Raw genomic sequence first — 27,896 nt, 5'->3', positions numbered from 1 at the left:
TCATCTTAAGATAATATTGTTAAATAAGATTACAATATGCCTAACTTCTTCAATAATAATAATAATAGCCATCCCGGTCTTGAACAATGCCACAAATAAATAGGGCTCGTGGGTTATAGGATGGGGGTGTAATATACTGAGCAGCAAACAGTGTGATGTTTACCACTTCTCTTATCGGTGTTATTGGATTGAGGGTCGAGACAACTTTTTCGAAACTAAAGCCATTTCCGGATTCACACTCCCCGCGTTCACGCCGGGTTTTCGCCGCGGCCAGAATCCATGTTGTTTCTGTCTCTCTCCCACAGCGACGGAGCTCGTGAGCGGCCCGTCCAATAACCCTTCGCGTTACTGGGACCTGTGTGTCTGAGAGTCGAGAGTGTGTTTGTATTCAACCCCCCCCCCCCCCAAAAAAAAGAAGATGGCAGACTTTCGGGACGACACCGGAGCTCGAGCCCTACTGGCCTTGCAATCTGCCCCGTGCAGCCCTGTTCGAGTCGGGGTGACCTCACCCGCATACCCTCCCAATTTCACCTTCTCGGGCTCTTCGGTGCTGAGTCGGGGCTGCGCGATGCCTCCTCGCCTCGCGTCTCCTCCTCGGGCCCTGGCCAGGCTCGAAGGCCGGGACTTTGATTTCGTCATGAGGCAGCGGACAGTGACCGTAGGCCGTAACTCGTCGCACGGCTCCGTGGATATAAACATGGGTCACTCGAGCTTCATCTCTCGGCGGCACCTCCAGATCACCTTCGAGGAGCCGTGCGGGTTTTCGCTGCGCTGCCTCGGGAAGAACGGCGTCTTCGTGGACGGCGTGTTTCAGAGGAGAGGCGCGCCTCCCCTGCAGCTGCCCCGGGAGTAAGTACCTGCCACAAGTCACATTTTTCAGCTGCCTACTGTAAAGTTAGCAACATTAGCATGCTAGTTATGTTAATTAAAGCAAACTTTTTGTTGGACTTGTTAATTAATAAACAAACACCTGCCACGATTCACATTTTTTTAGCTGTAAGTTAGAAAGTTAAGACCACTAGTCAAAGTTGTCTACTCTATGCATTAGCCATTCGCATTGAAAACCCGATATTGTAAAAAAAAAATATATATATATATATATAGACACAGTCTCTTAACTTGGTTTAAAACTACATTGGGAAGATACGAGCTGTTTAGCTAAAGTGAATCCATTGCAGTCTTCTGGTCTTTAGGAGACTGCGCAGCTAAACGGAAACATTTTAGAGTTACTTTGTGGTTTTTGACGGACGGTGGTGGCGACATTGTGTCCCGTAAACACAGAATGTAAACAGTCTCAAGTCAGCATGACGGCTATTCACTATCAAACCTACGTTTATTGGTCGCGTAACACAGATCTGCAGGTGCAGTATACGTGTGTTTCTAGCTCCCAACACTAATACCTATCAAGTAAATACAGAAAAATACACACATTATCCCCCCCCAAAAAAAAATATATATATCTATATATATATAGATAGATAGACAGACAAAACACACTAATCCACTCATTTGAAGGGGTTTAATATATACATTAATAATACATGGCCAAAAGTATGTGGACAACCCTTCAAATTAGTGGATTTGTTTATTTCAGCCGCACCCGTTGCCGACAGCTGTATATAATCAAACACACTGCCATGCAATCTCCATAGACAAACATTAACAGTAGAATGGCCTTAGTGAAGAGCTCAGTGACTTTCAACGTCATAGGATGCCCCCTTTCCAACCAAGTCAGGTTGTAAATTGTCTGCCTTTCTAGAGCTGCCCCCCGGTCAACTATAAGTGCTGTTATTGTGAAGTGGAAACGTCTAGGAGCAACAACGGCTCAGCCTCGAAGTGGTAGGACACGCCATTTTTAAATGTTATTTATTTAATCTTTCAACTAGGCAAGTCAATTAAGAACAAATTCTTATTTACAATGACTGCCAAACCCTAACCTGGACAACTCTGGGTCGATTGTGCACCGTCCTATGGGACTTCAAACACAACTGGTTGTGATACAGCCTGGAATCAAACCAGGGTCTGTAGTGACACCTCTAGCGCTGAGATGCAGTGCCTTAGACCGCTGCGCCACCCGGGAGCCCGAGATCACAGGAAGGAATCGAACCAGGGTCTGTAGTGACACCTCTAGCGCTGAGATGCACTGCCTTAGACCGCTGCGCCACCAGGGAGCCCAAGCTCACAGGAAGGAATCGAACCAGGGTCTGTAGTGACAACTCTAGCCCAAGCTCACAGGAAGGAATCGAACCAGGGTCTGTAGTGACACCTCGAGCCCAAGCTCACAGGAAGGAATCGAACCAGGGTCTGTAGTGACACCTAGCCCAAGCTCACAGGAAGGAATCAAACCAGGGTCTGTAGTGACACCTCTAGCCCAAGCTCACAGGAAGGAATCGAACCAGGGTCTGTAGTGACACCTCTAGCCCAATCTCACAGGAAGGAATCGAACCAGGGTCTGTAGTGACGCCTCTAGCCCAAGCTCACAGGAAGGAAACGAACCAGGGTCTGTAGTGACACCCCGAGCCCAAGCTCACAGGAAGGAATCGAACCAGGGTCTGTAGTGACACCCCGAGCCCAAGCTCACAGGAAGGAATCGAACCAGGGTCTGTAGTGAAGGGGCCCGCTGAAGCATTTTTCGTTGTTGTCGTCTGTCCTCCGTTGCAACACTCACTACAGACTCCAAACTGCCTCTGGAAGCAACGTCAGCACAATAACTATTGATCGAGAGCTTCATGAAAATGGGTTTCCGTGACTGAGCAGCCGCGCACACAAGCCCAAGATCACCGTTGCCGCAGCGTCAAGCCGTCAGCTGATCACACAGATGACAATACTGTTGCTTTGTTTTTTGTTTTGTTTTTGTAATGAGGAATAGGATTCTTAATTCTATGATGTCATCTCCAATCATCCAATGGGATCTCATCAATTAGAGATGTATCTCCTCCTTTTCCCAGTCACACACACATTTTGAAAGGAGAACAAGGGATAGCTCCTGTTTTCTTACCCAGGTATGTGGATGTTTAAAGAAATTAAGTGTGAGGCAGGTACAGCTGTCAATGGAACTATTTGTGTGTGTGTGTGTGTGTGTGTGTAAAAGTCTGTCTGTCTCTGTCTATATGCTAACCTGCTGCCACCAACTGAAAAACTTAGTGGCACCAGTATCACCAGGGGAAAATGTTAGTCTGGAGGCCTGTTACCACAGGTGTAACCAGGTGTGTTAAAAGGTTCCGCCCCTTAATAAAAAAAACATATTTAAAAAAAAAACATACCCAAAAACTAACTATCCTGAAGCAAGAATATGCATATTCTTGATACTATTTGAAAGGAAACACTGAAGTTTGTGGAAATGTTAAATGAATGTAGGAGAATGTAACTCGTTAGATCTGGTAAAAGATAATACATTTCCTGATTTAACTTTGGACTTTAGCCGCAATTTAGATTTTGGCCACTAGTTGGCAGCCGTGTACGTGCAAAGTTTTAGCCTGATCCAATGAACCATTGCATTTCTGTGCAAGATATTGTATCAAGACTACCCAAATGTGCCTAATTGGTTTATCAATACATTTTCAAGTTCATAACTGTGTGCTCTCCTCAAACAATAGCATGGTATTAGTTCACTGTAACAGCTACTGTAAATTGGACAGTGCAGTTAGATTAACAATAATTTAGGCATTCTGCCAATATCAGATATGTCTACGTCCTGGGAAATGTTCTTGTTACTTACAACCTCAGGCTAATGTGATTAGCCTACGTTAGCTCAACCGTCCCGCGGAGGGACCCACCGATTCTGTTGAGGTTTTAAACTTATTGCTGGGTTGGAACTAAAGCCTGCACTACCAGGAAGTAGGAAGTGTTTTACTGAAGAGATGTCTAGTAACTCTAAGATATACTAAAAAAAACACCTCCGTCCGTCTTCCTCCCGATCTCCTCTTCCCTCTCCTCATCTTCCCTCGCCTCCTCTTCCCTCGCCTCCTCTTCCCTCGCCTCCTCTTCCCTCGCCTCCTCTTCCTCGCCTCCTCTTCCCTCGCCTCCTCTTCCCTCGCCTCCTCTTCCCTCGCCTCCTCTTCCCTCGCTCTCCTCTTCCTCGCCTCCTCTTCCCTCGCCTCCTCTTCCCCCTCGCCTCCTCTTCCCCCCTCCGCCTCCTCTTCCCCCCCTCGCCTCCTCTTCCCCCCTCGCCTCCTCTTCCCCCTCTCCTCCTCTTCCTCTCTACCTCTCCTCCTAGATGTGTGTTCAGGTTCCCCAGTACAGTGATCAAAATCCAGTTCTCCTCTCTGTTGTCTGGGAGGAGTCGAGAGAGGAGGAGCAGCGGTCTCCCCCCGCCCCGCCTCACCCTCCTCCCACACATCTCCCCCCTCAAGATCAGCATTCCCACAATGCACCACGAGGACCTGCGACACCTGGTCAGCCCGCTGCCCTCTCCGACAGGGACCCTCAGGTGAGGAGACACACCAACACATGTCTGCTCTCACACACACACACACTCACTCACTCACTCACTCACTCACTCACTCACTCACTCACGTTCAGAATCTCTGAATTGGCTTTAGTGGAGGCTCGTGCCATGACACCATAATTCGGGGGAATTTCAGATTGTCCCTGATTTGTCTAGTTTTTATTTTGGTGACTGTTAGTTCTCAAACAACATGATCTTATTTCAATATATAGCTCTATCTTTTATTTCAATATATAGCTCTATCTTTTATTTCAAGATAGAGCTCTATCTTTTATTTCAATTATATAGCTCTATCTTTTATTTCAATTATATAGCTCTATCTTTTATTCCAAGATAGAACTCTATCTTTTAGTTCAAGATAGAGCTCTATCTTTTCTACATACTTTTATATCTGGGTTTTAGTCGTTTTAATTTTACAATAAAAACATTTATCCGTTCTGAAAAATTATATCATTTTATTATTATTATTATTATTATTATTATTATTATTATTATTATTATTATCTTCTTTACTGTTTGGACATAGGTGCCTGAAAACACTCGAACAATACTTTGAATCAGAATAAAAAACCTGGAAAGAGGAAGTATTCTAGCATTATTCCCTGTGTGTCTGTCTCCCCCTGGTGGTGTGTGTGTTGTCCTGCACCACGTGGGCCATCCGGTGTCATAGTATGTGTACACAAGCCATATATGGCACGGCAGCCGCTAGCAGGCTCCTGATTGGTCCAACCCCAGGTTTTTTGTTTTTTTTGCCTCAACTTGTGTTTTTTTTTTCTCCTGCTCTCCACTCACTGGTTTCCTTTTCAGAGCTCCCCCTTAGGCCCCACACACACACACACACACACACACACACACACACACACACACACACACACACACACACACACACACACTCCCACACACACACACACACACACACACACACACACACACACACACACACACACACACACACACACACACACACACACACACACACACACACACACACACACACACACACACACATACACACTCCCCCACACACACACACTCCCCCACACACACACACTCCCCACACACACACACACATACACACACACTCCCCACACACACACACACACACACATACTCCCCCATACACACACACTCCCCCACACACACACTCCCCCATACACACACACTCACCCATACACACACACTCACACATACACACTCCCCCCACACACACACTCCCCCCACACACACACACTCCCCATACACACACACTCCCCATACACACACACTCCCCCATACACACACACACACACACACATACTCCCCCATACACACACTCCCCCATACACACACACTCCCCCATACACACACACTCACCCATACACACACACTCACACACACACTCCCCCACACACACACACTCCCCCCACACACACACACTCCCCATACACACACACTCCCCATACACACACACTCCCCATACACACACACACACACACACACACACACTCACCCATACACACACACTCCCCCATACACACACACACACACACACACACACTCACCCATACACACACACTCACCCATACACACACACTCCCCCATACACACACACTCACCCATACACACACACTCCCACACACACACTCCCCCATACACACACACACACACCCCTTCCCTCGCTCCTATCACACTGTGACCTTTTTCAGGCTTGCTACTTTAGCTACTGTAACACTCCCCCACAACAATTCACACACACACACACTAACACACACACACTAACACACACACACACACTAACACACACACACTAACACACACACACACACACTAACACACACACACACTAACACACTCTCAAAACAAAAACATTGGACCTTCACATGGTAATACGAGCCACTGATCTAGTTGGACAAGTTTATACTGTGTGTGTTTATATTCTCCCCAAACCTCCCCCTCTCCTTGGCAGTTCTCGTGCTGACACTGTGGGGGGGGAGACAGAGAAGAGGAGGGATGTGTAGGGAGAGAAGGGGGTGGAGTGTTGTCGTTTGTAGCAAAAGTAAGGTGCTGAAAAAAGACAGATTTATTACAAAATACATGAGTTAAAGAAAAGGTTGTGAGGTTAATGACAGGGGTTATTTCTACAGTTGGTTAATGTTAATTACAACTATCTATTTCTACAGTTGGTTAATGACAGGGGTTACTACCATGTTAATTACAACTATCTATTTCTACAGTTGGTTAATGACAGGGGTTACTACCATGTTAATTACAACTATCTATTTCTACAGTTGGTTAATGACAGGGGTTACTACCATGTTAATTACAACTATCTATTTCTACAGTTGGTTAATGACAGGGGTTACTACCATGTTAATTACAACTATCTATTTCTACAGTTGGTTAATGACAGGGGTTACTACCATGTTAATTACTATCTATCTATTTCTACAGTTGGTTAATGACAGGGGTTACTACCATGTTAATTACAACTATCTATTTCTACAGTTGGTTAATGACAGGGGTTACTACCATGTTAATTACAACTATCTATTTCTACAGTTGGTTAATGACAGGGGTTACTACCATGTTAATTACAACTATCTATTTCTACAGTTGGTTAATGACAGGGGTTACTACCATGTTAATTACAACTATCTATTTCTACAGTTGGTTAATGACAGGGGTTACTACCATGTTAATTACAACTATCTATTTCTACAGTTGGTTAATGACAGGGGTTACTACCATGTTAATTACAACTATCTATTTCTACAGTTGGTTAATGACAGGGGTTACTACCATGTTAATCTATTTACAAGGGGTTACTATCTATTTCTACAGTTGGTTAATGACAGGGGTTACTACCATGTTAATTACAACTATCTATTTCTACAGTTGGTTAATGACAGGGGTTACTACCATGTTAATTACAACTATCTATTTCTACAGTTGGTTAATGACAGGGGTTACTACCATGTTAATTACAACTATCTATTTCTACAGTTGGTTAATGACAGGGGTTACTACCATGTTAATTACAACTATCTATTTCTACAGTTGGTTAATGACAGGGGTTACTACCATGTTAATTACAACTATCTATTTCTACAGTTGGTTAATGACAGGGGTTACTACCATGTTAATTACAACTATCTATTTCTACAGTTGGTTAATGACAGGGGTTACTACCATGTTAATTACAACTATCTATTTCTACAGTTGGTTAATGACAGGGGTTACTACCATGTTAATTACAACTATCTATTTCTACAGTTGGTTAATGACAGGGGTTACTACCATGTTAATTACAACTATCTATTTCTACAGTTGGTTAATGACAGGGGTTACTACCATGTTAATTACAACTATCTATTTCTACAGTTGGTTAATGACAGGGGTTACTACCATGTTAATTACAACTATCTATTTCTACAGTTGGTTAATGACAGGGGTTACTACCATGTTAATTACAACTATCTATCTATCTATTTCTACAGTTGGTTAATGACAGGGGTTACTACCATGTTAATTACAACTATCTATTTCTACAGTTGGTTAATGACAGGGGTTACTACCATGTTAATTACAACTATCTATTTCTACAGTTGGTTAATGACAGGGGTTACTACCATGTTAATTACAACTATCTATTTCTACAGTTGGTTAATGACAGGGGTTACTACCATGTTAATTACAACTATCTATTTCTACAGTTGGTTAATGACAGGGTTACTACCATGTTAATTACAACTATCTATTTCTCTAGTTGGTTAATGACAGGGGTTACTACCATGTTAATTACAACTATCTATTTCTACAGTTGGTTAATGACAGGGGTTACTACCATGTTAATTACAACTATCTATTTCTACAGTTGGTTAATGACAGGGGTTACTACCATGTTAATTACAACTATCTATTTCTACAGTTGGTTAATGACAGGGGTTACTACCATGTTAATTACAACTATCTATTTCTACAGTTGGTTAATGACAGGGGTTACTACCATGTTAATTACAACTATCTATTTCTACAGTTGGTTAATGACAGGGGTTACTACCATGTTAATTACAACTATCTATTTCTACAGTTGGTTAATGACAGGGGTTACTACCATGTTAATTACAACTATCTATTTCTACAGTTGGTTAATGACAGGGGTTACTACCATGTTAATTACAACTATCTATTTCTACAGTTGGTTAATGACAGGGGTTACTACCATGTTAATTACAACTATCTATTTCTACAGTTGGTTAATGACAGGGGTTACTACCATGTTAATTACAACTACTATCTATTTCTACAGTTGGTTAATGACAGGGGTTACTACCATGTTAATTACAACTATCTATTTCTACAGTTGGTTAATGACAGGGGTTACTACCATGTTAATTACAACTATCTATTTCTCTATTTCTACAGTTGGTTAATGACAAGGGTTACTACCATGTTAATTACAACTATCTATTTCTACAGTTGGTTAATGACAGGGGTTACTACCATGTTAATTACAACTATCTATTTCTCTATTTCTACAGTTGGTTAATGACAGGGGTTACTACCATGTTAATTACAACTACTATCTATTTCTACAGTTGGTTAATGACAGGGGTTACTACCATGTTAATTACAACTATCTAATTTTACAGTTGGTTAATGACAGGGGTTACTCTAATTACAACTATCTATTTCTACAGTTGGTTAATGACAGGGGTTACTACCATGTTAATTACAACTATCTATTTCTACAGTTGGTTAATGACAGGGGTTACTACCATGTTAATTACAACTATCTATTTCTACAGTTGGTTAATGACAGGGGTTACTACCATGTTAATTACAACTATCTATTTCTACAGTTGGTTAATGACTGGGGTTACTACCATGTTAATTACAACTATCTATTTCTACAGTTGGTTAATGACAGGGTTACTACCATGTTAATTACAACTATCTATTTCTACAGTTGGTTAATGACAGGGGTTACTACCATGTTAATTACAACTATCTATTTCTACAGTTGGTTAATGACAGGGGTTACTACCATGTTAATTACAACTATCTATTTCTACAGTTGGTTAATGACAGGGGTTACTACCATGTTAATTACAACTATCTATTTCTACAGTTGGTTAATGACAGGGGTTACTACCATGTTAATTACAACTATCTATTTCTACAGTTGGTTAATGACAGGGGTTACTACCATGTTAATTACAACTATCTATTTCTACAGTTGGTTAATGACTGGGTTACTACCATGTTAATTACAACTATCTATTTCTACAGTTGGTTAATGACAGGGGTTACTACCATGTTAATTACAACTATCTATTTCTACAGTTGGTTAATGACAGGGGTTACTACCATGTTAATTACAACTATCTATCTATTTGACAGGGGTTACTATGTTTTCTACAGTTGGTTAATGACAGGGGTTACTACCATGTTAATTACAACTATCTATTTCTACAGTTGGTTAATGACTGGGGTTACTACCATGTTAATTACAACTATCTATCTATTTCTACAGTTGGTTAATGACAGGGGTTACTACCATGTTAATTACAACTATCTATTTCTCTATTTCTACAGTTGGTTAATGACAGGGGTTACTACCATGTTAATTACAACTATCTATTTCTACAGTTGGTTAATGACTGGGGTTACTACCATGTTAATTACAACTATCTATTTCTACAGTTGGTTAATGACAGGGGTTACTACCATGTTAATTACAACTATCTATTTCTACAGTTGGTTAATGACAGGGGTTACTACCATGTTAATTACAACTATCTATTTCTACAGTTGGTTAATGACAGGGGTTACTACCATGTTAATTACAACTATCTATTTCTACAGTTGGTTAATGACAGGGGTTACTAACCCTGTTAATTACAACTATCTATTTCTACAGTTGGTTAATGACAGGGGTTACTACCATGTTAATTACAACTATCTATTTCTACAGTTGGTTAATGACAGGGGTTACTACCATGTTAATTACAACTATCTATTTCTACAGTTGGTTAATGACAGGGGTTACTACCATGTTAATTACAACTATCTATTTCTACAGTTGGTTAATGACAGGGGTTACTACCATGTTAATTACAACTATCTATTTCTACAGTTCTACAGTTGGTTAATGACAGGGGTTACTAACCCTGTTAATTACAACTATCTATTTCTACAGTTGGTTAATGACAGGGGTTACTACCATGTTAATTACAACTATCTATTTCTACAGTTGGTTAATGACATGTTAATTACAACTATCTATTTCTACAGGGTTACTACCATGTTAATTACAACTATCTATGTTAATTCTCTATTTCTACAGTTGGTTAATGACAGGGGTTACTACCATGTTAATTACAACTATCTATTTCTCTATTTCTACAGTTGGTTAATGACAGGGTTACTACCATGTTAATTACAACTATCTATTTCTACAGTTGGTTAATGACAGGGGTTACTACCATGTTAATTACAACTATCTATTTCTACAGTTGGTTAATGACAGGGGTTACTACCATGTTAATTACAACTATCTATTTCTACAGTTGGTTAATGACAGGGGTTACTACCATGTTAATTACATGACAGGGGTTACTATCTATTTCTACAGTTGGTTAATGACAGGGGTTACTACCATGTTAATTACAACTATCTATTTCTACAGTTGGTTAATGACAGGGGTTACTACCATGTTAATTACAACAGTTGGTTAATGACAGGGGTTACTACCATGTTAATTCTATCTATTTCTACAGTTGGTTAATGACAGGGGTTACTACCATGTTAATTACAACTATCTATTTCTACAGTTGGTTAATGACAGGGGTTACTACCATGTTAATTACAACTATCTATTTCTACAGTTGGTTAATGACAGGGGTTACTACCATGTTAATTACAACTATCTATTTCTACAGTTGGTTAATGACAGGGGTTACTACCATGTTAATTACAACTATCTATTTCTACAGTTGGTTAATGACAGGGGTTACTACCATGTTAATTACAACTATCTATTTCTACAGTTGGTTAATGACAGGGGTTACTACCATGTTAATTACAACTATCTATTTCTACAGTTGGTTAATGACAGGGGTTACTACCATGTTAATTACAACTATCTATTTCTACAGTTGGTTAATGACAAGGGTTACTACCATGTTAATTACAACTATCTATTTCTACAGTTGGTTAATGACAGGGGTTACTACCATGTTAATTACAACTATCTATTTCTACAGTTGGTTAATGACAGGGGTTACTACCATGTTAATTACAACTATCTATTTCTACAGTTGGTTAATGACAGGGGTTACTACCATGTTAATTACAACTATCTATTTCTACAGTTGGTTAATGACAGGGGTTACTACCATGTTAATTACAACTATCTATTTCTACAGTTGGTTAATGACTGGGTTACTACCATGTTAATTACAACTATCTATTTCTACAGTTGGTTAATGACAGGGGTTACTACCATGTTAATTACAACTATCTATTTCTACAGTTGGTTAATGACAGGGGTTACTACCATGTTAATTACAACTATCTATTTCTACAGTTGGTTAATGACTGGGTTACTACCATGTTAATTACAACTATCTATTTCTACAGTTGGTTAATGACAGGGGTTACTACCATGTTAATTACAACTATCTATTTCTACAGTTGGTTAATGACAGGGGTTACTACCATGTTAATTACAACTATCTATTTCTACAGTTGGTTAATGACAGGGGTTACTACCATGTTAATTACAACTATCTATTTCTACAGTTGGTTAATGACAGGGGTTACTACCATGTTAATTACAACTATCTATTTCTACAGTTGGTTAATGACAGGGGTTACTACCATGTTAATTACAACTATCTATTTCTACAGTTGGTTAATGACAGGGGTTACTACCATGTTAATTACAACTATCTATTTCTACAGTTGGTTAATGACAGGGGTTACTACCATGTTAATTACAACTATCTATTTCTCAGTTATTTCTACAGTTGGTTAATGACTAGGGGTTACTAGTTGGTTAATGTTAATTACAACTATTACAACTATCTATTTCTACAGTTGGTTAATGACAGGGGTTACTACCATGTTAATTACAACTATCTATTTCTCTATTTCTACAGTTGGTTAATGACAGGGGTTACTACCATGTTAATTACAACTATCTATTTCTACAGTTGGTTAATGACAGGGGTTACTACCATGTTAATTACAACTATCTATTTCTACAGTTGGTTAATGACAGGGGTTACTACCATGTTAATTACAACTATCTATTTCTACAGTTGGTTAATGACAGGGGTTACTACCATGTTAATTACAACTATCTATTTCTCTATTTCTACAGTTGGTTAATGACAGGGGTTACTACCATGTTAATTACAACTATCTATTTCTATTTCTACAGTTGGTTAATGACAGGGGTTACTACCATGTTAATTACAACTATCTATTTCTACAGTTGGTTAATGACAGGGGTTACTACCATGTTAATTACAACTATCTATTTCTACAGTTGGTTAATGACAGGGTTACTACCATGTTAATTACAACTATCTATTTCTCTATTTCTACAGTTGGTTAATGACAGGGGTTACTACCATGTTAATTACAAATCTATCTATTTCTACAGTTGGTTAATGACAGGGGTTACTACCATGTTAATTACAACTATCTATTTCTCTATTTCTACAGTTGGTTAATGACAGTTGGTTAATGGGGTTACTACCATGTTAATTACAACTATCTATTTCTACAGTTGGTTAATGACAGGGTTACTACCATGTTAATTACAACTATCTATTTCTACAGTTGGTTAATGACAGGGGTTACTACCATGTTAATTACAACTATCTATTTCTACAGTTGGTTAATGACAGGGGTTACTACCATGTTAATTACAACTATCTATTTCTACAGTTGGTTAATGACAGGGGTTACTACCATGTTAATTACAACTATCTATTTCTACAGTTGGTTAATGACAGGGGTTACTACCATGTTAATTACAACTATCTATTTCTACAGTTGGTTAATGACAGGGGTTACTACCATGTTAATTACAACTATCTATTTCTACAGTTGGTTAATGACAGGGGTTACTACCATGTTAATTACAACTATCTATTTCTACAGTTGGTTAATGACAGGGGTTACTACCATGTTAATTACAACTTCTATTTCTACAGTTGGTTAATGACAGGGGTTACTACCATGTTAATTACAACTATCTATTTCTACAGTTGGTTAATGACAGGGGTTACTACCATGTTAATTACAACTATCTATTTCTATTTCTACAGTTGGTTAATGACAGGGGTTACTACCATGTTAATTACAACTATCTATTTCTACAGTTGGTTAATGACAGGGGTTACTACCATGTTAATTACAACTATCTATTTCTACAGTTGGTTAATGACAGGGGTTACTACCATGTTAATTACAACTATTTCTGACAGGGGTTTCTATCTATTTCTACAGTTGGTTAATGACAGGGGTTACTACCATGTTAATTACAACTATCTATTTCTACAGTTGGTTAATGACAGGGGTTACTACCATGTTAATTACAACTATCTATTTCTACAGTTGGTTAATGACAGGGGTTACTACCATGTTAATTACAACTATCTATTTCTACAGTTGGTTAATGACAGGGGTTACTACCATGTTAATTACAACTATCTATTTCTACAGTTGGTTAATGACAGGGGTTACTACCATGTTAATTACAACTATCTATTTCTACAGTTGGTTAATGACAGGGGTTACTACCATGTTAATTACAACTATCTATTTCTACAGTTGGTTAATGACAGGGGTTACTACCATGTTAATTACAACTATCTATTTCTACAGTTGGTTAATGACAGGGGTTACTACCATGTTAATTACAACTATCTATTTCTACAGTTGGTTAATGACAGGGGTTACTACCATGTTAATTACTAACAGTTGGTTAATAGGGTTACTACCATGTTAATTACACTATCTCTATTTCTACAGTTGGTTAATGACAGGGGTTACTACCATGTTAATTACAACTATCTATTTCTACAGTTGGTTAATGACAGGGGTTACTACCATGTTAATTACAACTATCTATTTCTATCTATTTCTACAGTTGGTTAATGACAGGGGTTACTACCATGTTAATTACAACTATCTATCTATTTCTACAGTTGGTTAATGACAGGGGTTACTACCATGTTAATTACAACTATCTATTTCTACAGTTGGTTAATGACAGGGGTTACTACCATGTTAATTACAACTATCTATTTCTCTATTTCTACAGTTGGTTAATGACAGGGGTTACTACCATGTTAATTACAACTATCTATTTACAACTATCTCTATTTCTACAGTTGGTTAATGACAGGGGTTACTACCATGTTAATTACAACTATCTATTTCTACAGTTGGTTAATGACAGGGGTTACTACCATGTTAATTACAACTATCTATTTCTACAGTTGGTTAATGACAGGGGTTACTACCATGTTAATTACAACTATCTATTTCTACAGTTGGTTAATGACAGGGGTTACTACCATGTTAATTACAACTATCTATTTCTACAGTTGGTTAATGACAGGGGTTACTACCATGTTAATTACAACTATCTATTTCTACAGTTGGTTAATGACAGGGGTTACTACCATGTTAATTACAACTATCTATTTCTACAGTTGGTTAATGACAGGGGTTACTACCATGTTAATTACAACTATCTATTTCTACAGTTGGTTAATGACAGGGGTTACTACCATGTTAATTACAACTATCTATTTCTACAGTTGGTTAATGACAGGGGTTACTACCATGTTAATTACAACTATCTATTTCTACAGTTGGTTAATGACAGGGGTTACTACCATGTTAATTACAACTATCTATTTCTACAGTTGGTTAATGACAGGGGTTACTACCATGTTAATTACAACTATCTATTTCTACAGTTGGTTAATGACAGGGGTTACTACCATGTTAATTACAACTATCTATTTCTACAGTTGGTTAATGACAGGGGTTACTACCATGTTAATTACAACTATCTATTTCTACAGTTGGTTAATGACAGGGGTTACTACCATGTTAATTACAACTATCTATTTCTACAGTTGGTTAATGACAGGGGTTACTACCATGTTAATTACAACTATCTATTTCTACAGTTGGTTAATGACAGGGTTACTACCATGTACAACTATCTATTTCTACAGTTGTTAATTACCATGTTAACTACTATCTATTTCTACAGTTGGTTAATGACAGGGGTTACTACCATGTTAATTACAACTATCTATTTCTACAGTTGGTTAATGACAGGGGTTACTACCATGTTAATTACAACTATCTATTTCTACAGTTGGTTAATGACAGGGGTTACTACCATGTTAATTACAACTATCTATTTCTACAGTTGGTTAATGACAGGGGTTACTACCATGTTAATTACAACTATCTATTTAATTACAGGGGTTACTACCATGTTAATTTACTATCTATTTCTATTTCAGTTGGTTAATGACAGGGGTTACTACCATGTTAATTACAACTATCTATTTCTACAGTTGGTTAATGACAGGGGTTACTACCATGTTAATTACAACTATCTATTTCTACAGTTGGTTAATGACAGGGGTTACTACCATGTTAATTACAACTATCTATCTATTTCTACAGTTGGTTAATGACAGGGGTTACTACCATGTTAATTACAACTATCTATTTCTACAGTTGGTTAATGACAGGGGTTACTACCATGTTAATTACAAACTATCTATTTCTACAGTTGGTTAATGACAGGGGTTACTACCATGTTAATTACAACTATCTATTTCTACAGTTGGTTAATGACAGGGGTTACTACCATGTTAATTACAACTAGGGGTTCTATTTTCTACAGTTGGTTAATGACAGGGGTTACTACCATGTTAATTACAACTATCTATTTCTACAGTTGGTTAATGACAGGGGTTACTACCATGTTAATTACAACTATCTATTTCTACAGTTGGTTAATGACAGGGGTTACTACCATGTTAATTACAACTATCTATCTATTTCTACAGTTGGTTAATGACAGGGGTTACTACCATGTTAATTACAACTATCTATTTCTACAGTTGGTTAATGACAGGGGTTACTACCATGTTAATTACAACTATCTATTTCTACAGTTGGTTAATGACAGGGGTTACTACCATGTTAATTACAACTATCTATTTCTACAGTTGGTTAATGACAGGGGTTACTACCATGTTAATTACAACTATCTATTTCTACAGTTGGTTAATGACAGGGGTTACTACCATGTTAATTACAACTATCTATTTCTACAGTTGGTTAATGACAGGGGTTACTACCATGTTAATTACAACTATCTATTTCTACAGTTGGTTAATGACAGGGGTTACTACCATGTTAATTACAACTATCTATTTCTACAGTTGGTTAATGACAGGGGTTACTACCATGTTAATTACAACTATCTATTTCTACAGTTGGTTAATGACAGGGGTTACTACCATGTTAATTACAACTACTATCTATTTCTACAGTTGGTTAATGACAGGGGTTACTACCATGTTAATTTCTATTTCTATTTCTACAGTTGGTTAATGACAGGGGTTACTACCATGTTAATTACAACTAGGGTTACTATTTCTATCTATTTCTACAGTTGGTTAATGACAGGGGTTACTACCATGTTAATTACAACTACTATCTATTTCTACAGTTGGTTAATGACAGGGGTTACTACCATGTTAATTACAACTATCTATTTCTACAGTTGGTTAATGACAGGGGTTACTACCATGTTAATTACAACTATCTATTTCTCTATTTCTACAGTTGGTTAATGACAGGGGTTACTACCATGTTAATTACAACTATCTATTTCTACAGTTGGTTAATGACTGGGTTACTACCATGTTAATTACAACTATCTATTTCTACAGTTGGTTAATGACAGGGGTTACTACCATGTTAATTACTACTATCTATTTCTACAGTTGGTTAATGACAGGGGTTACTACCATGTTAATTACTACTATCTATTTCTACATTTCTACAGTTGGTTAATGACAGGGTTACTACCATGTTAATTACTACTATCTATTTCTACAGTTGGTTAATGACAGGGGTTACTACCATGTTAATTACAACTATCTATTTCTACAGTTGGTTAATGACAGGGGTTACTACCATGTTAATTACAACTATCTATTTCTATCTATTTCTACAGTTGGTTAATGACAGGGGTTACTACCATGTTAATTACAACTATCTATTTCTACAGTTGGTTAATGACAGGGGTTACTACCATGTTAATTACTATTTCTACTATGACAGGGGTTCTATTTCTACAGTTGGTTAATGACAGGGGTTACTACCATGTTAATTACAACTATCTATTTCTACAGTTGGTTAATGACAGGGGTTACTACCATGTTAATTACAACTATCTATTTCTACAGTTGGTTAATGACAGGGGTTACTACCATGTTAATTACAACTATCTATTTCTACAGTTGGTTAATGACAGGGGTTACTACCATGTTAATTACAACTATCTATTTCTACAGTTGGTTAATGACAGGGGTTACTACCATGTTAATTACAACTATCTATTTCTACAGTTGGTTAATGACAGGGGTTACTACCATGTTAATTACAACTATCTATTTCTACAGTTGGTTAATGACAGGGGTTACTACCATGTTAATTACAACTATCTATTTCTACAGTTGGTTAATGACAGGGGTTACTACCATGTTAATTACAACTATCTATTTCTACAGTTGGTTAATGACAGGGGTTACTACCATGTTAATTACAACTATCTATTTCTACAGTTGGTTAATGACAGGGGTTACTACCATGTTAATTACAACTATCTATTTCTACAGTTGGTTAATGACTGGGTTACTACCATGTTAATTACAACTATCTATTTCTACAGTTGGTTAATGACAGGGGTTACTACCATGTTAATTACAACTATCTATTTCTACAGTTGGTTAATGACAGGGGTTACTACCATGTTAATTACAACTATCTATTTCTACAGTTGGTTAATGACAGGGGTTACTACCATGTTAATTACAACTATCTATTTCTACAGTTGGTTAATGACAGGGGTTACTACCATGTTAATTACAACTATCTATTTCTACAGTTGGTTAATGACAGGGGTTACTACCATGTTAATTACAACTATCTATTTCTACAGTTGGTTAATGACAGGGGTTACTACCATGTTAATTACAACTATCTATTTCTACAGTTGGTTAATGACAGGGGTTACTACCATGTTAATTACAACTATCTATCTATTTCTACAGTTGGTTAATGACAGGGGTTACTACCATGTTTACAACTATCTATCTACAGTTGGTTAATGACAGGGGTTACTACCATGTTAATTACAACTATCTATTTCTACAGTTGGTTAATGACAGGGGTTACTACCATGTTAATTACAACTATCTATTTCTACAGTTGGTTAATGACAGGGGTTACTACCATGTTAATTACAACTATCTATTTCTACAGTTGGTTAATGACAGGGGTTACTACCATGTTAATTACAACTATCTATTTCTACAGTTGGTTAATGACAGGGGTTACTACCATGTTAATTACAACTATCTATTTCTCTATTTCTACAGTTGGTTAATGACAGGGGTTACTACCATGTTAATTACAACTATCTATTTCTCTATTTCTACAGTTGGTTAATGACAGGGGTTACTACCATGTTAATTACAACTATCTATTTCTACAGTTGGTTAATGACAGGGGTTACTACCATGTTAATTACAACTATCTATTTCTACAGTTGGTTAATGACAGGGGTTACTACCATGTTAATTACAACTATCTATTTCTCTATTTCTACAGTTGGTTAATGACAGGGGTTACTACCATGTTAATTACAACTATCTATTTCTCTATTTCTACAGTTGGTTAATGACAGGGGTTACTACCATGTTAATTACAACTATCTATTTCTACAGTTGGTTAATGACAGGGGTTACTACCATGTTAATTACAACTATCTATTTCTCTATTTCTACAGTTGGTTAATGACAGGGGTTACTACCATGTTAATTACAACTATCTATTTCTCTATTTCTACAGTTGGTTAATGACAGGGGTTACTACCATGTTAATTACAACTATCTATTTCTCTATTTCTACAGTTGGTTAATGACAGGGGTTACTACCATGTTAATTACAACTATCTATTTCTACAGTTGGTTAATGACAGGGGTTACTACCATGTTAATTACAACTATCTATTTCTACAGTTGGTTAATGACAGGGTTACTACCATGTTAATTACAACTATCTATTTCTCTATTTCTACAGTTGGTTAATGACAGGGGTTACTACCATGTTAATTACAACTATCTATTTCTCTATTTCTACAGTTGGTTAATGACAGGGTTACTACCATGTTAATTACAACTATCTATTTCTACAGTTGGTTAATGACAGGGTTACTACCATTACAACTATCTATTTCTCTATTTTACAGTTGGTTAATGACAGGGGTTACTACCATGTTAATTACAACTATCTATTTCTCTATTTCTACAGTTGGTTAATGACAGGGTTACTACCATGTTAATTACAACTATCTATTTCTCTAGTTCTACAGTTGTAAGAGTTACTTGTACAACACTCTATTTGTTAATAGTTCTAGAGTTGTACACTATCTATTTGCATAGTTCTAGAGTTGTACACCTATTTGCATAGTTCTAGAGTTGTACACCTATTTGCATAGTTCTAGAGTTGTACACCTATTTGCATAGTTCTAGAGTTGTACACCTATTTGCATAGTTCTAGAGTTGTACACCTATTTGCATAGTTCTAGAGTTGTACACCTATTTGCATAGTTCTAGAGTTGTACACCTATTTGCATAGTTCTAGAGTTGTACACCTATTTGCATAGTTCTAGAGTTGTACACCTATTTGCATAGTTTTACAGTTGTTTGATTATTGCTCCAGCTAGTTTTACAGTTGTTTGATTATAGTTCTACGGTTGTTTGATTATAGTTCCAGTTAGTTCTACAGTTGTTTAATTATAGTTCTACGGTTGTTTGATTATAGTTCCAGTTAGTTCTACAGTTGTTTAATTATAGTTCTACGGTTGTTTGATTATAGTTCTACGGTTGTTTGATTATAGTTCTACGGTTGTTTGATTATAGTTCCAGCTCGTTCTACGGTTGTATGATTATAGCTCCAGTTAGTTCTACGGTTGTTTGATTATAGCTCTATGGTTGTTTGATTATAGTTCCAGCTAGTTCTACAGTTGTTTAATTATAGTTCTACGGTTGTTTGATTATAGTTCTACGGTTGTTTGATTATAGTTCCAGCTCGTTCTACGGTTGTTTAATTATAGTTCTACGGTTGTTTGATTATAGTTTTATAGTTCTACAGTTTGATTTGAGTTTTTTTGTAATTTTTTCTTACTTTTCCTGTATTTTCTTTCTCCTTTCATACGTCTTTCACTCTTCTTCCTCATGTCTCCTTCTTCTTTTGTTTGAAACACCTGCAGACGCACTACAGCATCTGAGCCGAAACAAACACACACACACACTCTCCCCTGGAAACCAGTGTTTACTTTGCTGCCCAGAGGAGGGGGCCTGTATGTGTGTGGGGTTGGGATCTTCACACTGTAAAGTAGGGATATACATATGCCTTCAGAAGGTATTCAAACCACTTGACTTTTTACACCTTTTGTCAACGCTAAAGCCTTATTCTAAATTGGATTATATCACCCCCCCCATCAATCTACACACAATACCCCATAACGACATCACAATACCCCATAACGACATCACAATACCCCATAACGACATCACAATACCCCATAACGACATCACAATACCCCATAACGACATCACAATACCCATATTATTATATTATAACGACATCACAATACCCCATAACGACATCACAATACCCCATAACGACATCACAATACCCCATAACGACATCACAATACCCCATAACGACATCACAATACCCTATAACGACATCACAATACCCCATAACGACATCACAATACTCCATAATGACAAAGGGAAAACAGGTTTTTAGACATGTTTGCCCCAAAAAATTAATATATATCACGTTTTACATAACTATTCAGACCCTTTCCTCAGTACTTTGTTGAAGCACCTTTGGCAGCGATTACAGCATCGAGTCTTCTTGGGTTTGACGCTACAAGCTTGGCACACCTGTATTTGGGAAATTTCTCCCATTCTTTCTGTAGTTCTTCTCAAGCTCTGTCAGGTTGGATGGGGAGCGTCGCTGTACCATTATTTTCACGTTGTCACGCCTTGGTCATTGTATCTTGTGTTTTTGTTATATGTTTGGGTAGGCCAGGGTGTGACATGGGTTTATATGTTGTATTTCGTATTGGGGTTTGTATTAATTGGGAGTGTGTATTATTAGGGTTGTGTCTAGTTAGGCTTGGCTGCCTGAGGCGATTCCTAATTGGAGTCAGCTGATTCTCGTTGTCTCGGATTGGAACCGTATTTAGGCAGCCTGAGTGCGCGTTGTATTTCGTGGGTGATTGTACCTGTCTTAGTGTTAGTCACCAGATAGGCTGTAATTAGTTTCACTCGTTTGTTGTTTTCTTCTTCCGTTATTTCATGTACCGCATATTTCTTCATTAAAAGTCATGAGTAACCTACACGCTGCATTTCGGTCTGACTCTCTTCAAACAGCAGACGAAATTCATTACACACGTCTCTCTCGGAGATGTTTGATCGGGTTCAAGTCCGGGCTCTGGCTGGGCCGCTCACAGTATTTGGTTATAAATGTAATGTTGCAGGGTGGTCAACTGTCCTCCAGGAGATTCCAGCTGTTGGGGTGCAGGCTTTACTCCAGCCCTGCTCTAACACAACCACGTTGTAAAATTTCAGCTGCTCAACCGAACCTTGATAAGCTGACTGGTAGGTTTGAGCAGGGTTGAACCAAGAACCTGCACGCCCAGTAGCAGATGGAGGGGTGACGGACCACATGTGTTTTATACAGCAGCCAATCAGAGCAGAGCAGGCTCCAATAGCAGGAGATGGTATCTAATACATGGGATCAGACAGGAGGAGATGGTATCTAATACATGGGATCAGACAGGAGGAGATGGTATCTAATACATGGGATCAGACAGCAGGAGGAGATGGTATCTAATACATGGGATCAGACAGCAGCAGGAGATGGTATCTAATACATGGGATCAGACAGCAGGAGATGGTATCTAATACATGGGATCAGACAGGAGGAGGAGATGGTATCTAATACATGGGATCAGACAGGAGAGCATGGGATCAGGAGGAGATGGTATCTAATACATGGGATCAGACAGCAGGAGATGGTATCTAATACATGGGATCAGACAGCAGCAGGAGGAGATGGTATCTAATACATGGGATCAGACAGCAGGAGATGGTATCTAATACATGGGTTCAGACAGCAGGAGGAGATGGTATCTAATACATGGGATCAGACAGCAGGAGATGGTATCTAATACATGGGATCAGACAGCAGGAGGAGGTATCTAATACATGGGATCAGGAGGAGAGACAGCAGGAGGAGATGGTATCTAATACATGGGATCAGACAGCAGGAGGAGATGGTATCTAATACATGGGATCAGACAGGAGGAGATGGTATCTAATACATGGGATCAGACAGCAGGAGGAGATGGTATCTAATACATGGGATCAGACAGCAGGAGGAGATGGTATCTAATACATGGGATCAGACAGCAGGAGGAGATGGTATCTAATACATGGGATCAGACAGCAGGAGGAGATGGTATCTAATACATGGGATCAGACAGCAGGAGGAGATGGTATCTAATACATGGGATCAGACAGCAGGAGGAGATGGTATCTAATACATGGGATCAGACAGCAGGAGGAGATGGTATCTAATACATGGGATCAGAGAGAGCAGGAGGAGATGGTATCTAATACATGGGATCAGACAGCAGGAGGAGATGGTATCTAATACATGGGATCAGAGAGCAGGAGGAGATGGTATCTAATACATGGGATCAGACAGCAGGAGATGGTATCTAATACATGGGATCAGACAGCAGGAGGAGATGGTAATACATGGGATCAGAGACAGGAGGAGATGGTATCTAATACATGGGATCAGACAGGAGGAGATGGTATCTAATACATGGGATCAGACAGCAGGAGGAGATGGCATCTAATACATGGGATCAGACAGCAGGAGGAGATGGTATCTAATACATGGGATCAGACTGGCAGGAGATGGTATCTAATACATGGGATCAGACAGCAGGAGATGGTATCTAATACATGGGATCAGACAGGAGGAGATGGTATCTAATACATGGGATCAGACAGCAGGAGATGGTATCTAATACATGGGATCAGACAGCAGGAGGAGATGGTATCTAATACATGGGATCAGACAGCAGGAGGAGATGGTATCTAATACATGGGATCAGACAGCAGGAGGAGATGGTATCTAATACATGGGATCAGACAGCAGCAGGAGGAGATGGTATCTAATACATGGGATCAGACAGCAGCAGGAGATGGTATCTAATACATGGGATCAGACAGCAGCAGGAGATGGTATCTAATACATGGGATCAGACAGCAGGAGGAGATGGTATCTAATACATGGGATCAGACAGCAGGAGGAGATGGTATCTAATACATGGGATCAGACAGCAGGAGATGGTATCTAATACATGGGATCAGACAGCAGGAGGAGATGGTATCTAATACATGGGATCAGACAGCAGGGTTGTTATTGTTATCGGTTATTTTAGTGGTGATGGTATGGTGGTGTTATTGACTCAGTGGTGATAGTATGGTGGTGTTATTTTAGTGGTGGTAGTATGGTGGTGTTATTGGTTCGGTTATTTTAGTGGTGATAGTATGGTGGTGTTATTGGCTCGGTTATTTTAGTGGTGATAGTATGGTGGTGTTATTTTAGTGGTGATAGTATAGTGGTGTTATTGGTTCGGTTATTTTAGTGGTGATAGTATGGTGCTGTTATTGGCTCGGTTATTTTAGTGGTGATAGTATGGTGGTGTTATTTTAGTGGTGATAGTATGGTGGTGTTATTGGCACAGTGGTGAGTGGTGGTTAATTTTCGTGGTGATAGTATAGCTCTGTTACAGTAGTGATGGTGTCACCATGTGGTGATGGTATGGTGGTGTTATTGGTTCGGTTATTTTAGTGGTGATAGTATAGTGGTGATAGTATGGTGGTGTTATTGGTTCGGTTATTTTAGTGGTGATAGTATGGTGGTGTTATTGGCACAGTGGTGGTGTTATTTTAGTGGTGATAGTATAGTGGTGTTATTTTAGTGGTGATAGTATAGTGGTGTTATTTTAGTGGTGATAGTATAGTGGTGTTATTGGTTCGGTTATTTTAGTGGTGATAGTATGGTGGTGTTATTGGTACAGTGGTGAGGTTATTTTAGTGGTGATAGTATGGTGGTGTTATTGGTTCGGTTATTTTAGTGGTGATAGTATAGTGGTGTTATTGGCTCTGTTATTTTAGTGGTGATAGTATGGTGGTGTTATTTTAGTGGTGATAGTATAGTGGTGTTATTGGTTCTGTTATTTTAGTGGTGATAGTATGGTGGTGTTATTGGCTTATTGGTGTTATTTTAGTGGTGATAGTATAGTGGTGTGGTGTTATTTTTTTAGTGGTGATAGTATGTATGGTGGTGTTATTTTAGTGGTGGTAGTATGGTGGTGTTATTTTACAGTGGTGAGTTATTTTAGTGGTGTGTAGTATGGTGGTGTTATTGGTTCGGTTATTTTAGTGGTGATAGTATGGTGGTGTTATTTTAGTGGTGATAGTATGGTGGTGTTATTTTAGTGGTGATAGTATGGTGGTGTTATTTTAGTGGTGATAGTATGGTGGTGTTATTTTAGTGGTGATAGTATGGTGGTGTTATTTTAGTGGTGATAGTATGATGGTGTTATTGGTTCGGTTATTTTAGTGGTGATAGTATGGTGGTGTTATTTTAGTGGTGATAGTATTTTAGTGGTGTTATTGGTTATTTTAGTGGTTATTTTAGTGGTGATAGTATGGTGGTGTTATTTTAGTGGTGATAGTATGGTGGTGTTATTGATTTCAGTGGTGATAGTATGGTGGTGTTATTTTAGTGGTGATAGTTATGTTATTTTAGTGGTGTTATTGTGTTATTTCGGTTATTTTAGTGGTGATATGGTGGTGTATGGTGGTGTTATTTTAGTGGTGATAGTATGGTGGTGTTATTTTAGTGGTGGTGGTAGTATGGTGGTGTTATTGGTTCGGTTATTTTAGTGGTGATAGTATGGTGGGTTATTTTAGTGGTGATAGTATGGTGGTGTTATTTTAGTGGTGGTTATTGATTGGTTCGGTTATTTTAGTGGTGGTAGTATGTAGTATGGTGTTATTAGCACAGTGGTGGTGTTATTTTAGTGGTGATAGTATGGTGGTGTTATTTTAGTGGTGATAGTATAGTGGTGTTATTTTAGTGGTGATAGTATGGTGGTGTTATTGGTTCGGTTATTTTAGTGGTGATAGTATGGCTCTGTTATAGTAGTGGTGGTGTCACCATGTGGTGATAGTATAGCTCTGTTATAGTAGTGATGGTATGGTGGTGTTGTCATATGGTGGGTTATGGTGACACCCAGGGGCCTCTTTCAGTGTTACAAATCACCACGGTCCAAATAAATTAATCTGGAACACAGCGTAGGGGCTGGCGGCGCTCAGTAAATCAGTTGTTCCAGGTAATGGGGTCAAATGTTCCGTGTCAATGGTTTATTTGATTGGATTGAATTTGTTGTTGAACTTTGAACTGATGGTTCTCTCCTTGACATACGCTCATTTTTAACTTAAAAATGTATTCGCAATTCCGTTAGGTGGAGTTACCCTATTCTAGATCTTACTCTCTCTCTCCTCATCCTTCTCTCATCCTTCTCCCTCTCATTCTCCTCTCCTTCTCCCCTCTCATTGTCCTCTCATTCTCCTCTCCTTCTCCCCTCTCATTCTCCTCTCCCATTGTCCTCTCCTTCTCCCCTCTCATTGTCCTCTCCTTCTCCCCTCATTCTCCTCTCCGTTATCCCCTCTCATTGTCCTTTCCTTCTCCCTCTCATTGTCCTCTCCTTCTCCCCTCTCATTGTCCTCTCCTTCTCCCCTCTCATTGTCCTCTCCTTCTCCCTCTCATTGTCCTCTCCTTCTCCCCTCTCATTGTCCTCTCCTTCTCCCCTCTCTTTCTCCTCTCCTTCTCCCCTCTCCATTCTCTCTCCTTCTCTCCTCCCATTCTCCTCTCCTTCTCCCCTCTCATCTGTCCTCTCCTTCTCCCCTCTCATTCTCCTCTCCTTCTCCCCTCTCATTGTCCTCTCCTTCTCCTCTCATTGTCCTCTCCTTCTCCCCTCTCATTGTCCTCTCCTTCTCCCCTCTCATTCTCCTCTCCTTCTCTCCTCTCCCTTCTCTCCTCTCCTTCTCTCCTCCATTGTCCTCTCCTTCTCCCCTCTCATTGTCCTCTCCTTCTCCCCTCTCATTGTCCTCTCCTTCTCCCCTCTCATTGTCTCTCCTTCTCCCTCTCATTGTCCTCTCCTTCTCCCCTCTCATTCTGTCCTCTCCTTCTCCCCTCTCGTTGTCCTCCTCTCCTGTTCCTTCTGCCCGGCCCCTCTCATTGTCGCTCTCCTTCTCCCTCTCATTGTCCTCTCCTTCTCCCCTCTCATTGTCCTCTCCTTCTCCCCTCTCATTGTCCTCTCCTTCTCCCCTCTCATTGTCCTCTCCTTCTCCCCTCTCATTGTCCTCTCCTTCTCCCCTCTCAGGTTCTGCTCTCCTTCTCATTCTCCTTCTCCCCTCTCATCCTCCTCTCCAGTGTTCCTAACTCGTGCCCGGCCAGTCCGAGGGGTGCGGGGTCATCGAGGTTACTCGCTACGGACGCAGCGTGACATCTGACCTCCAGCTGGCTGCGGAGTTCGCTGCCAAGGCTGTCTCCGAGCAACAGCGGGGCGTTGCTGAGCAACACGGAGAGTCCGGCGGAGACAGCCCCAAGGTATACTTCACTCTGTGTGTGTGTGTGTGTGTGTGTGTGTGTGTGTGTGTGTGTGTGTGTGTGTGTGTGTGTGTGTGTCCCCTGTGTATCCAGGTGTGTGTGTGTGTCCCAGTGTGTAGTGTATATGCTTCAGTATATAATGGGGTTAGACACAATATATATATGCAGAACCCCTCTCTCCTGTCTTATCCAGGATGAATCGAACCTCCCTACTCCTACGCCCAGTTGATAGTACAGGCCATCTCTTCAGCACCAGACAGACAGCTGACCTGTCTGGAATCTACACACATCATGCCCCACCAAACACTACCCCTACTATCGCACTGCAGACAAGGGCTGGCAG

At 39.1% G+C, this 27,896-nt stretch overlaps 1 pseudogene; it reads left to right on the top strand.

Moving 5' to 3' along the window:
- LOC124025062 lies at window positions 1-27,896 on the top strand (annotated as a pseudogene).

The sequence above is a fragment of the Oncorhynchus gorbuscha genome, unplaced genomic scaffold (assembly GCF_021184085.1).
Source record: "Oncorhynchus gorbuscha isolate QuinsamMale2020 ecotype Even-year unplaced genomic scaffold, OgorEven_v1.0 Un_scaffold_2147, whole genome shotgun sequence".
Classification (NCBI taxonomy): domain Eukaryota; kingdom Metazoa; phylum Chordata; class Actinopteri; order Salmoniformes; family Salmonidae; genus Oncorhynchus; species Oncorhynchus gorbuscha.
This window is presented reverse-complemented; position numbering and strand designations above follow the sequence as displayed.